General features: G+C 36.1%; 2 pseudogenes across 1 annotated transcript; one reads left to right on the top strand and one right to left on the bottom strand.

The window, feature by feature from the left end:
* The first annotated feature begins 432 nt into the window (after nt 1-432).
* LOC107646380 (uncharacterized) lies at nt 433-1634 on the top strand (annotated as a pseudogene).
* Nucleotides 1635-3648: 2014 nt separating this feature from the next.
* On the bottom strand, nt 3649-8610 carry LOC107645700 (putative disease resistance RPP13-like protein 1; annotated as a pseudogene). Its single transcript, XR_015886245.1, has 2 exons — nt 4858-8610; nt 3649-4627 (listed from the first exon to the last, which is right to left on the bottom strand). The product of XR_015886245.1 is annotated as a putative disease resistance RPP13-like protein 1 (transcript).
* Between the last annotated feature and the right edge of the window lie 3842 nt (nt 8611-12452).

Raw genomic sequence — 12452 nt, 5'->3', positions numbered from 1 at the left:
GTTTTGAATTTTTATTTGAATTCAGTCCGTTGATATTGAATTAATTCTGTTGAGATTGAGTTATAAATTCAATTGTTTAATTTATTAATTCTGTTGAGATTGATTTTTAAATCCAATATGTTGTATTTGTTTTGGTGAATTGTTGTTTTGCTGTTATTGAATCAAAATAAAAACATTGCCACAATTCTGCATTGAATTTCCTATATGGCTTCATATGGTTTGGTTGAATTATGCTTATGATTCTTCGGTGCAGCACAAAGTGACTTTTTTCTAGGGTTTGGTTCTAACGATTATTATGAATCATTTTTCGTGTTTGTAGTTTTATTTGTGGGTGGAGTGAATTGACGTTTTAATTTCTATGAATTTTCAAATTCTGGCCCTTTTTTTTTAAGATCTGACTCTTTGTAACTCAACATAGCTTGCGCCAAAGACATGGACGAGATTAATTGACGGGCAGACATTGATGAAGATTTGTTGAAAGAAATTTTAAAACGGTTCCATGCCTACGATGATTACATCTAACTTCGATTTGTTTGCAAAGAATGGAGCTTGAAACTTCCAAACCCAATGGAAACAAAATTCCGTGGTTATTGTTGCCTGAGGAAACTGTCCAGAATCATTCGTACGAAGACAAGGAGATTCATCATCTCATGCAATTAGCTGATGCAGATGATGAAACTCTTGATACTTGTGCCCTTGAAGAGAAAGATATTTACCATGTCATGCTGCCAGAGATGCAGTCATACAACAAGTTCATCCACGGTTCTGGTCATGGATGGTTGATTGTCCAATGCATATCTGATGGTACTATGCAAATGTTAAATCCATTTACAAATCGTAGTTTTGATCTTCCTCCAGTCTCAACTTTACCCGATATAATTGATTACCAGCCTGATAATCATGGGAATGAATACACACTGTGGGATTTTCATGATATTAGGAGCACCGTGGATAGAGATAAAGTGCATAGATTCCAAGTTTATAAGGTTATTATAAACTCATCTCCTGAGCATGACATTGAAAATTTTATGGCGGTGGTGATATTCGGACCTAACCAGAGACTAGCCTTTTACAAGCCTGGCAATATGAGATGGGTAGAATTTCCAACAAGAGATAAGGAGTTTGAAGACGTAATATGTTTTCAAGAAAAGATATATGCCATCAACGAAGAGGGGCAGCTATATGAATTTGATACAAAGACAAGAGCAGGGCTTAAGGGAGGAATCCATGAAACCAGATCTCCATCTGAAATTCCTGTAGGCCCTCTCGAGCCTAAATATCTTATTGGGTGCGCCAATGGAAGCTTATTGATGTTGGTAAGATATACAGTGAGAAAAAGCAAAGAAGATGAAACTTTCAAATTCGATATCTATGAGTTAAAAAGAAACAGAAAAGAGTGGTCAACATTAGATAATTTAGGTAACTATATACTAGTGATTGGATTTAATTCTTCTGAATTCATGTGCCTTTTCTAAGCAAAGGAAATCAGATTTGGTTTACAGATAACCAAATAGGGTTGCAATAATCATTTTACGATCCTGTTGCTCAAGATATCGGCATCTTCGACTTGGACCATGGAAGTTCCCAGAGACTATTGTTAGTTCTTTTGTCCTCCTGTTTGGTTGTTATCCTAATTCATACTCCTTAGTCCTTAAGCTTTTGTCCTTGTACTTTAATACAAGGGTGTGCACGCCTCAGCCAGAAGACCCGGCCAGGGACCGAAGGATTTTGGACCATGAAGACCCGGGCCCGAAGTGACCCGAGGAAAAGAAATGAAATCTAGAAAGTGAGTGAGACCGGGACCGGGTCATAGCCCAGGTCACCCGGACCTGGTCCGGCAGCCCGGTCATCATACGCAATTAATGTTATTAGTCATTATAAGACTATAAGGCTACGTTTGTTTTCAAAGATAGGACACTGAGACAGGGACACGGAGACACAAAATCGTGTTTGACAGATGAGACATAGACATAGACATTATGTCCAGGGACACTGAATTAGTATATTTTGTGTCCATCCTAACAGGAAAGACACAGAGACACTAACAAGGGACACAACTTATTTTTTATTTTTTCTTTCATTATTCTTGTTAATTTTTTATAATTATATTTTTTATTAATATATTTTTCTTCTCAAATTTTTTAAATGAAAAAAATGAGAATAAATTGGATTTCATAATTTGTTCTAGTTTATCACCAAACAGAATATAAGAACACAAAATTTTGTGTCTCTATCCTTTGTATCTTGTTCTCAGTGTCTTGTCTTGTCCTCTTCTCAGAAACAAACGCAGCCTAATTTATTAGTCATTATAAGACTATAAGTTAATATTTTATGTTTAGAATGCATAAGACTTTAGACTAGTGCATAATATTGTGTTATTTGTATTGACTTAAATATTTGGTGTTATTAGACAATATTAGTATTGATTGTGATTATGCTTTAATTTTGGAGAATGGTTGGTTCTTGTAATATTTTTTTAAGTGAATTTTACCATGTCAAATCATGGTTGGAGTATTGAAAATTTGGATATTTTCACATGTTAGCTTACAAGAAGGTATCAAGGCAATGTAATGTTAACAGCTCGATTTTCACTCGGTATAACTATGGCCCGAAAGTGTGTAGGTCTCATCAGGTCTAGGACCGGGTTCGGGTCTAACAAATAGGTTTGGTATATATTTTCGGCCGAATCTGGATCACATCAAATCCGGTTATACTCGATCCATGAATACTCCTAGTTTAATCTTTTCAAATTTCAAGTCTTTAATTTGTTTAGACGGGTTAATACTCAAATTCGTCCCTGAAAGATCACGCGATCTTCATTTTCGTCCTCGAATAATTTTTTTAATCAAATTAGTCCCGGAAAGATAAAATGTAAGTCAAATTAGTCCTTCTGTCAGTTGGATGATGACGTGGCACGTTAAGTGCCACGTGGCAGGTCAATGACACGTGGCAGGTCAGCGAGTCACTTGACATGTAAAAAAATTTTTAATAGTCAAAATAGTCTTTGAAAGTCCAGACGTAAGTCATTTTTATCCCTCAAATTTTAAAAGTTAGTCAAACTAGTCCTTATATAATATTTTTTTATTTTTTCTTCATAATATTAAATTTGAAATATTTTTTGATACTACTAATTTTAATAGAAATATAATTGACAAACAAAACATTAGTAATCGTATCTTTTCTTCTTAAAAAATTTTTTCAATAAAATTATCTCTCTCCTTTAATTCTTCTCAAAATTTCTCTTATTCTTTTCTATTCTAAAACCTTGTTCTTACATTATTACATTAGTTTAACATACATAAATTTTAATTTTGAGCATATAACTTTGTTTAGGTTAATAAATACATACATTTTAATTTTGAATATATATATATATATAATAATGTAAGAAAAAGGTTTTAGAATAGAAAAGAATAAGAGAGATTTTGAGAAGAATTAAAGGAGAGAGATAATTTTATTGAAAATATTTTTAAGAAGAAAAGATACGATTACGAATGTTTTGTTTGTCAATTACATTTCTATTAAAATTAGTAGTATCAAAAAATATTTCAAATTTAATATTATGAAGAAAAAATAAAAAAAAATTATATAAGGACTAGTTTGACTAATTTTTAAAATTTGAGGGATGAAAATGATTTATGTCTGGACTTTCAAGGACTATTTTGACTATTAAAAACTTTTTTACATGTCAAGTGCCACATGTCGCTGACCTGCCACGTGGCACTTAACGTGCCACGTCATCATCCAACTAACAGAAGGACTAATTTGACTTACATTTTATCTTTCAGGAACTAATTTGATTAAAAAAAACCATTCGATGATGAAAATAAAGATCGTATGATCTTTCAGGGACGAATTTGAGTATTAACTCTTGTTTAGACTATTTGTTACATATCCTTAAATATAAGTTCTCCCTGCATGGTGAATACATGTTTCCAAATTATTATGACGCTTTTAGCACAACATATCTTTGACCTTTATTTATTGCTTTGGATGTTTGCTTGCAATTGAAGTGTCTCTTCTGGACTTTGACTGGGATTAGCAATGTCCACGGCTTATACTTGTCTTTCATGCATTGCTAGCTAATTTCAAACATAGTCCACCTGCATTAGATTTTTGTAACTCAACACAATAAAAATCCTTAGAAAAGTTGATTTTTGCTGCAATAATGGTCTCCTCATGCACATAAGGCTAGATAATGCAACTTTAATGTCGGCATAGTAATCCATGGTTATTGATTACCTTTGAATGAATGGAACTATGTAGAAATTATAAGAAAAAATAATTCACTGTTAAATTCTCATGAGGTGAATTCTTGAAAAGGGTAGGATTAATTTTCAGTTGTGTAATATTGGTCTTTATGCGTTATTTTTTAATTGCACAAAAATATATAGATCGTAAGTCCATGTTGTACCCCAATATTATATAAAGACCAATTTGTTGGAAAGGGGTCTTTACGATCTATATATTTTTGTGCAATATTGAATTCATAAAATTACTCCATATTGTACCCCAAGAATTCATTGTCCAATATTGAATGAAGGTAATGTAAGTATGGTTTGTTTTATATAAAGAATATGTGCTGAAATCTTAGCCATCTGGGCACTTGTACCTCGGTAGAAGCTACCTGCAGAGGATGGTAAAAACAGTAAATTTGATTCATCCAATTGTTTAATATATCAGAAGAAATTCTTAAGTGCTGGATACACGAAAAAAGATATTAATTGTCTTTCAATTTTTATTTCATGGTAATTAATTCTTATGTTCCTCTGTAGATGCAATTTTATCGAAAAATATGTATTAATAAGTATGACTTGTCAGTTGTGCATGTGTGAATCATGAAGATTAGAGAATTACCTGCTCAGAAATCTCTGTTTAGAAGACTTTAATGTCAGGGATGTGGGAAATTTTGGGCCAGATTAGTTGATGCTTGTTCTTGCAGTGTTCTCCCAGCAAACGACACCCTTCAATTTTGAGTAGCAAGAGAGAGGGAGGCAGCTTTTGTCCTTCCATATTCTCCAGCTTTGAAGGGAGGTGAGGCGGAGAAGCTAGTTGCAGACCAATGTCTCCAGATTCTTGAACCAGCATATCTTGAGAGTGGTAAGGGAGGGAAGGTGAGGCAGCGAACCCACCTCTGGGTATGACTTTATGTTCTTCCACCCATCAATAGTAAGATGAGTGAGGGCGTGCAAGTTACCCATCCATGATAGATCCCTCATCTGTTGCTCGCCAATTTCCACTTCAAGTGATTTCAAGTTAGGCGGCAAACCACCCTCTGGCAACCTGCAAATGTTTGGGCAACCATATATCTCGAGAGACTGTAAACTTGGGAGTAGACTCTTCATGTCACGTGGTAATGCCTCCAACTTCTCACAATTTGTGACTTGAAGATGAGTCAAGTTGGGTGCAGCCAGTCCTTCTCCTGCAAATGACACTAATTTGGAGCATCCACTGATGGAGAGACGTTGAAGAGCAGCGTGTGGTGCCTCTGACATTGACACTGATTCCAGATTCCTACACCCTTCTATCTCCAGATTCTTGAGATTGGGAAAGAATTCCAATGACAACGAGGTCAGTGAATTACAGCTGGAATGTATTTTTAGTTCTACCAAATCATACTTCTGCAGCTGTAGCTGGGGGAATTCTAGTTTGCTACACCTCCAGATGTGTATTTCTTGGAGGCAAGTTAGATGGTTGATGCTCATCATTGCCTTAAATGCAGACTCCTTCACAGATTCACGTCCCTCAATTGATAAACTATCCCCATCAAGATACATGCCGTTGTGCTATTCTATATAGTAGCCTATACGTAGTTTGCGAACTTTGGAAACATCCGACAAAGAAGAAACAATTTTGAAGAATACCTGATTAAGCATCTCTTTCTTCAACATTGGACATTCTCTTATTTGAAGCCACCTAAGTTGAGGAAATGATTCCGACTCAGATACGTGCCACACCTCCCAACATGCCATATAATGAAATTCCAATGTCTCTAGTGAGGGAAATGGTGCAATATGTGAAGCATGATGATCTCCTTCATTCTTGTAAAACTCGCCGCCAATACTCCTCAGCTGATCAAAACCTTCAATGCACAGGGACTTAAGAGATGGCAGCTGTCCAAGCGAAGGCAGCATGCAGCAATTGTCACAAGACTCTAGAGATACACTTGTCATGTTTTGGTGGGCACAATGCCCAATCCAATTTGGAAATATTGTACCCTTGTATCCCTTATTTTCAGCTCTTTCAACCCACTGTGCATTTGCAAGTTATCGAGCATGTCTCTTTCTTTTTGTGTGCTTGAAACCAAATCATTACTTGGAGACCATTCCAAGCATAATTCATCAATGTGCTTCTTATCCATCACCTTTGCGCTCTTTGCTTCATTCACATCCACAATATTTTCCAATTTCTTAATCTCAAAGGATCCATGAAGATTTGCAAGCCCTCCTAACTCTTGGATTCCATTCTCTTCGTGCTTGCCCATGATAAAGAAACTTAAAACGTGCAATTGATTCAATTTGCTCATTTTTCTGGGCATTTCTTCCAAAGTTTTCCTAATATCAAGATGCCGCAAACTCACAAGATTATGCAAGCCACTAGGCAGCATACTTAGATTAGAACAATGATTCAACTTCAATGTTTGCAAATTACACAACTTACACAAAGACTCTGGCAATGTCTTAATATTAGTGCAAGAGAGATCCAAGTAGCGTAGATGGATCAATTCTCCTATTGAATCAAGCACCACATTAAGTTTACTAAAGGATAAAGCTCTCAAGTATTTACACTTTGATAATATGTCACAAGTTGCAGTTGGGAGATGAGAAATCGCCAAACAATAATAATGTTCTCAAAGATTCTACTTTAGAAATAGAATTATAAAGTTTTGAGCTACAACGACGTAAATCTACAAACAAATGCCGAGTCTGAATCCTTATTTCCTCCTCTTCACCAAGTTCTTCTGAGTTGCAATAGAAATCTCCAGCAAGGAATATTGCTAAATCATGCAACAGATCATGCATCACAAAATAATGATCGTCATCATCTTGAATCTCTGTGAAAAATAATCTGGAAGTAAGTTCATCAAAACACTCACAACCAACTTCTTCTAAACTCTCTCCTCTCTTTGGTGGTGGTAAAAGATCTTCTGCTATCCACAAAAGTATTAATCCATCTTTTTCAAATTGAAAATCCTTGGGAAACAAAGCACAATAAACAAAACAACGCTTTAAATATGGAGAAAGATGGAAGTAACTTATCAGTAATGCTGGAATAATCTTACTCTTCTCCACCGGAAATTCCCAAATATGACTCATTAGTATCTTGTTCCATTCCTCAATATCATGCTTAGTACGTAACAAGTGACCAAGTGTTTCTGCAGCTAATGGCAAGCCATCACACTTTTTGACAATCTTTCTTCCTATTTCTTCAAGTGCTGCTCTCCCATTTGACTGTGGAAAAGATGCATTTTCTGCAAGCACTGACCAACAATAGTCCTCCGACAACTTCCTGAGAAAATAAGGCTGACAATTTCGAACTGCAGAAACAACATTTTCCTCCCGAGTAGTCAGAAGAGCAATACTTCCCTTATTCCCATTTTGTTGGAAAGGGGTCATAAAATTACTCCATTTGTCACCATCATCACTCCAAACATCATCAAGAACAATGAAAAACTTCTTATTGGACAATTCTCCTTTCAAAGTATGTTGAAGTGAATTGAAATCATCGAGACTACAAGAACCTCCATGGAGCTGCTTTATGACATTCCTTGTAGTCTCAACAACTTCAAACTTCTCCGAAACGCAAACCCATGCTTTCAGATCAAATCCCTTCATAAACTCCTTGTTGTTGTACACCCATTGGGCTAAAGTTGTTTTACCAACCCCACCTATGCCAACAATAGCGATCACAGAGAGGTGATGCTCATTGTTGTCATTCAGCATCTGCACTAAGGCCTTCTGGTCATCCTCCCTGCCATACACACTCCCTTTTACAAGAGAAGTGGATGGAGTCCTCCATGATGAGCTACCAGTGGGAATCTTTTCAAGACCAAGGAAATCTTTTTGTTTTCCAAGATCCTCAATTCGTGTAACCACCCCTTCTATCTTGTCTACCATGTCATCTCTATCTCGGTTGATGAAGAAGCTAGGGGACCACCAGGAAGAACTTAGCTCCTTTTGAGTGGCGGCTTTGGCGAGGACAGTGTCGAGCAAGTCCTCAGCACAGTAAACAGCATCCCGGAGACTATCGAGCCACTTCCTTACAGATGAATTACCAAACTGCTTCATCTCAGCATCAGCAACAAGACCTTCAGCACCCAACAGAGCAGTCTTCAGCCTTTGAACCAAGTCAGGGCCAAGTTTCTTGCCCAAGACCAAGTTGACAGCATCAGTTGTAAGGAACCTGTCAAAGACGACGTTAATGAAGCCAGAGAGGAAAGCTCCACCAACAAGTGTACCAGCCATGATATGATCTCAACAAGTGATCAGAAATTTAAGATATGAAGGAGAAGAGTGAAAAATGCAATGCTTGCAAGCTTTGTAACCGAACTGTGTGTTGGTATATCAAAGCTTATAGTGAAGAAGTAGTTCTCAATAATTTGTTAGCAACAAGACAAAGACAATAATTGACTAAACAGGGTTCTGAGGGGCCTCATAAAAAGTTGGTATCGTTAGTGGGAATGCCTTGCTGGCTCTTTACTAATTTTATGTGTTTGATTGTAATTTTGCAATATGGAAGTGTCACATTTTTCAGTTTTGCCTTTAATCCTAATTGTTGTTACCTTTTATTTCCAAAATTTTCAAAATCACCCTTGTTACCTTATCATTATCATAACTAAAATGAGGTCCACGCAACGCGGAAGCAGTGAATTAATGATAATATATAATAAATATTAAAAATGGCTATATTTTGTAGAATTAAATTAAATATGTGTAAATTAAAATTAAATTTAAAAAGTATTTGTTTAAAATAATTTATAGTACAAAAAATTTGGATATTGAAGTTGTAAAAAGTGACATTTTTATTTGGTGGTTTGATTTTTGTATTTGTTTTGGTTGATGGACTTAGTGCTCGTCCTCCATTTTTTTATTGGTTATTGTTAGAGTTGTTGCTTTCTTCTTTCTGTCGTAGATTCTTGTGAAGACATGTTCTTTATGAATTGTTGAGTTGTATGCACTTTCTATTGTGTTGTTTGTTCCATTTTTGTATGTATGTTCTTCTTCCGAAGATGTGTCTTGAATTTGTATGGTTTTCTTTCTCTTTAATCTCTTCATGTGCATGCAGTTTTCCAATAATATTTACAATAAAAAGAACAAAAATGTGTAGAATTTTTTTTAAATAAGTTATTTTAACAAGAATAATTGAAATAGTATAAAGTGAAATTACCTGTTAATATTTTTCTTTGACACAACAATGTCTCAAGTGTTGCAAATTCAAAATAGGGTTAGGAAATGTTCAATTTAAAAATATAATAAATATATTTGTTTTGTACCTTTTCATCTAATATAATCATTTCTAAGTAAAGAAATTCTTCTTTATTTGTGGGTGTTAATGTTTCCCATAGATGAACCACGCGAACTTTGATAAACCAATTGTATGTTTGTTTGGTGCTATTATGCTCTATTTAATAAGTTTGAGATGTTGTGTAGTGCAAAAATAAATTTTTTGTGCTAAATTTGATATTATTTGAAGAAATGGTGATAATAATCTTATATAAGTAGTTCAAATAGTATAGAATTTGAATATTTGTAACGTAAAATTTATTATGATTAATAGATTATTATAACATTTGTATTATGAATGTTTATTACATTTAATGAGTTATTTATAGAAATTAATAAATTAATTATTAGAGTTATAAATTTATTGTATTGTTTATAATTGTAAAATATAATAAATATCGGGATATAGATTCTTATAGGTTACAAATTTGGTTAGACACTATTAATTTTTAATTATTGTCAATGGTAATTTTACAGTCTCATTTGCATATATTTCTATTATTTGTATATTTTTTGTATATTTTATTTTTTGCTTATTTGGAAATAATAGTTGATTTGGCAAAAATTGAATAGTTGATTCTAAAGTTTTGCCAAGTAAGCGATGTTGTTGACATCACATTAGTAGGAGGAGAAAGATGTCTTAAAAGTAATGTGGGTAAACTTATCCATCTACTTTTATATTATATATTAAGAATAGATAGATAGATAGATAGATGAGCCATTTGTGGTGGGTCATGGTAAAGTAATGATGCTGATAATTAGCAATGCTCACTTTCTCAATATGATGGATGTAACACCCTACCATACAGAGTCTTATGCTTAAGTCATAATTCAGAGATGGCAAGGTATTACGACCTCTAAAACAAAAATTTAGTACGTATAGTAGTATGAATAATTGATTATAGCTAGGAGCCTTTGTAGAAAAAGGGGTAAACAAAAACCGTAACTCGAACGCGCAACACTCCGATCGATAACGTAACGAGCAAAGGATAAGCTAACGCAAGATCATATATATAAGGAGTGTCAAAAACGGGAATATCAAGACTCAAAATCCGGCTGCGAAGATAACCGGTCCGAGCATAATAATATATACATATAATAAAATAAGGAAACCCCAAAGGAAACCCAAAGGGACACAAATACATACAACCTATTCTCCAAAATCCCCTCTAGAAGGAGTCATCACAATTTGTATTATTTAATGGAGATAAAAGTATCTAAACAAGATATATAAACCAAACAGAGTCCCAAGAACAAAGGATCTTCGCTAATCCAGAAGTCTCCAGCATGCCTCAACGAGAAGCCTCGCGTTTTGCATCTGAAAACCACAAAATCCGCATGGGTGAGAACCAGAGGTCCCCAGTACGGTAACAGCTTCCACATATATAATACATAATAATAGAGGAAAGCCGAAGGCAATCCTAGAACTTCCTTCAGGTAATATCAAAGCTTATAAACAAGCTAAACCGTAAGTGGCAACTGACTAAAGATCCTTCATTCTAACTAATACTTCCCTTTCCAATTCCTTCAGACCTCCCAACCACCAGCAGGAGTATAATATAGCAAACACAGTTATATCAGACAAGAGATTTACAAATAGGAATAGATAAGGCATTTAGGCAATTAGCAAGTAATATGCAGTCAATAGGCAATCTCAAACAATTCATGTAGTATGCTTATGATGCATGCCTGTCCCTAGTGGCTGATGATATCATCTGTCGGTTATAGAGCCAACCCGACAAGTCCTGGTAGCTAACCATTGGACTGTCCCTCTGTCGTGCATCCCCAACTCGAGTTATACTCATCATAAACTTGATCATAATCATGATCCATATCCATCACCCTCACTGGTGAATATTTATCCATCACCATCACTGGTGAATATTTATGGGGGCGAGCTCATCCGAGCCTTTCACAGTGCCCGGCCACACTTACGACATTGGGTTAACAGAGTTTCGAGTCTCAACCTAGAGCACATGGTGGCTAGCCATTGCTACTACCCAGGGAAACCCTCATCTCCAATGGTGGAAGTGCAAACATACACAATTCAATCAACAGCATATATGCATTTATACTTGGCCATAAACATGGCTCCGCCATAACACGGCAATAATTTAGCCATCCGGCTCACGGTTAAATCCATAACCAGCCAATTCATTAACAATTATGGCCCTTCGGCCCATGGCATAACAAGCACTTCCACCGCCATTCTCCGCATCTCACATAATCATCTTTGATCCTCAATGATCATTCATTTTTCCCCTTGCTTCACTTGCAAGTTACCACAGTCACTAGCCCTTTTTCTCATGCTAGGCATATCATAATGATTTAAGACATAAGTGGTGAGATCAGAGGCTTAGAAGTATGAAATTTGGCTTTTAAAACTCAAAAATCAACTTTGGGATGAAAACAGGGCCACGCGTACGCGCACTCCACGCGCACGCGTGGATGGCCTTATAACTCATCTACGCGCAAGCGTCATACGCGCGAACGCGCGGGTTGAAAATTAGCCAAACAACACGCACGCGTCAGCCACGCGTACGCGTGGGTACTCTTGTGCCCCAGGCACAAAACTGGCACAACTCTGGCACAACTCTCTGGAAAATGGCTGAGCATTGGGTGCAGCACATTCGGCGCGCCCGCGCACATCACGCGCACGCGTGGATGGTGCTTCCTGGAAGAACGGCGCGTACGCGCCAAGTGCGCCTACGCGCGGGGGGTCATTCTGCTAAAAATTTTCTAAGTTAAAAACTGCAGAATTCACAGATTCAACCCCCAATCTTCCGACGGTCATAACTCTCTCATTTTAAATCATTTTTCACCCGTTCTTCAAACGGCATGGACATCCCGGATCTAATTTCATTTCTAAACAGATTTGGCACAAATCAGAGATCCGTAGTCCAAGTTATGTCCCGTCAAAATATGCCCAAAAACCATGTTTTCATTCAA

The sequence above is a fragment of the Arachis ipaensis genome, chromosome B6, assembly GCF_059453495.1.
Source record: "Arachis ipaensis isolate K30076 ecotype BB chromosome B6, ASM5945349v1, whole genome shotgun sequence".
In the NCBI taxonomy this organism is placed as follows: Eukaryota; Viridiplantae; Streptophyta; class Magnoliopsida; order Fabales; family Fabaceae; genus Arachis; species Arachis ipaensis.
The sequence above is the reverse complement of the archived record's forward strand: the minus strand, read 5'-3'. Positions and strand labels throughout refer to the sequence as shown.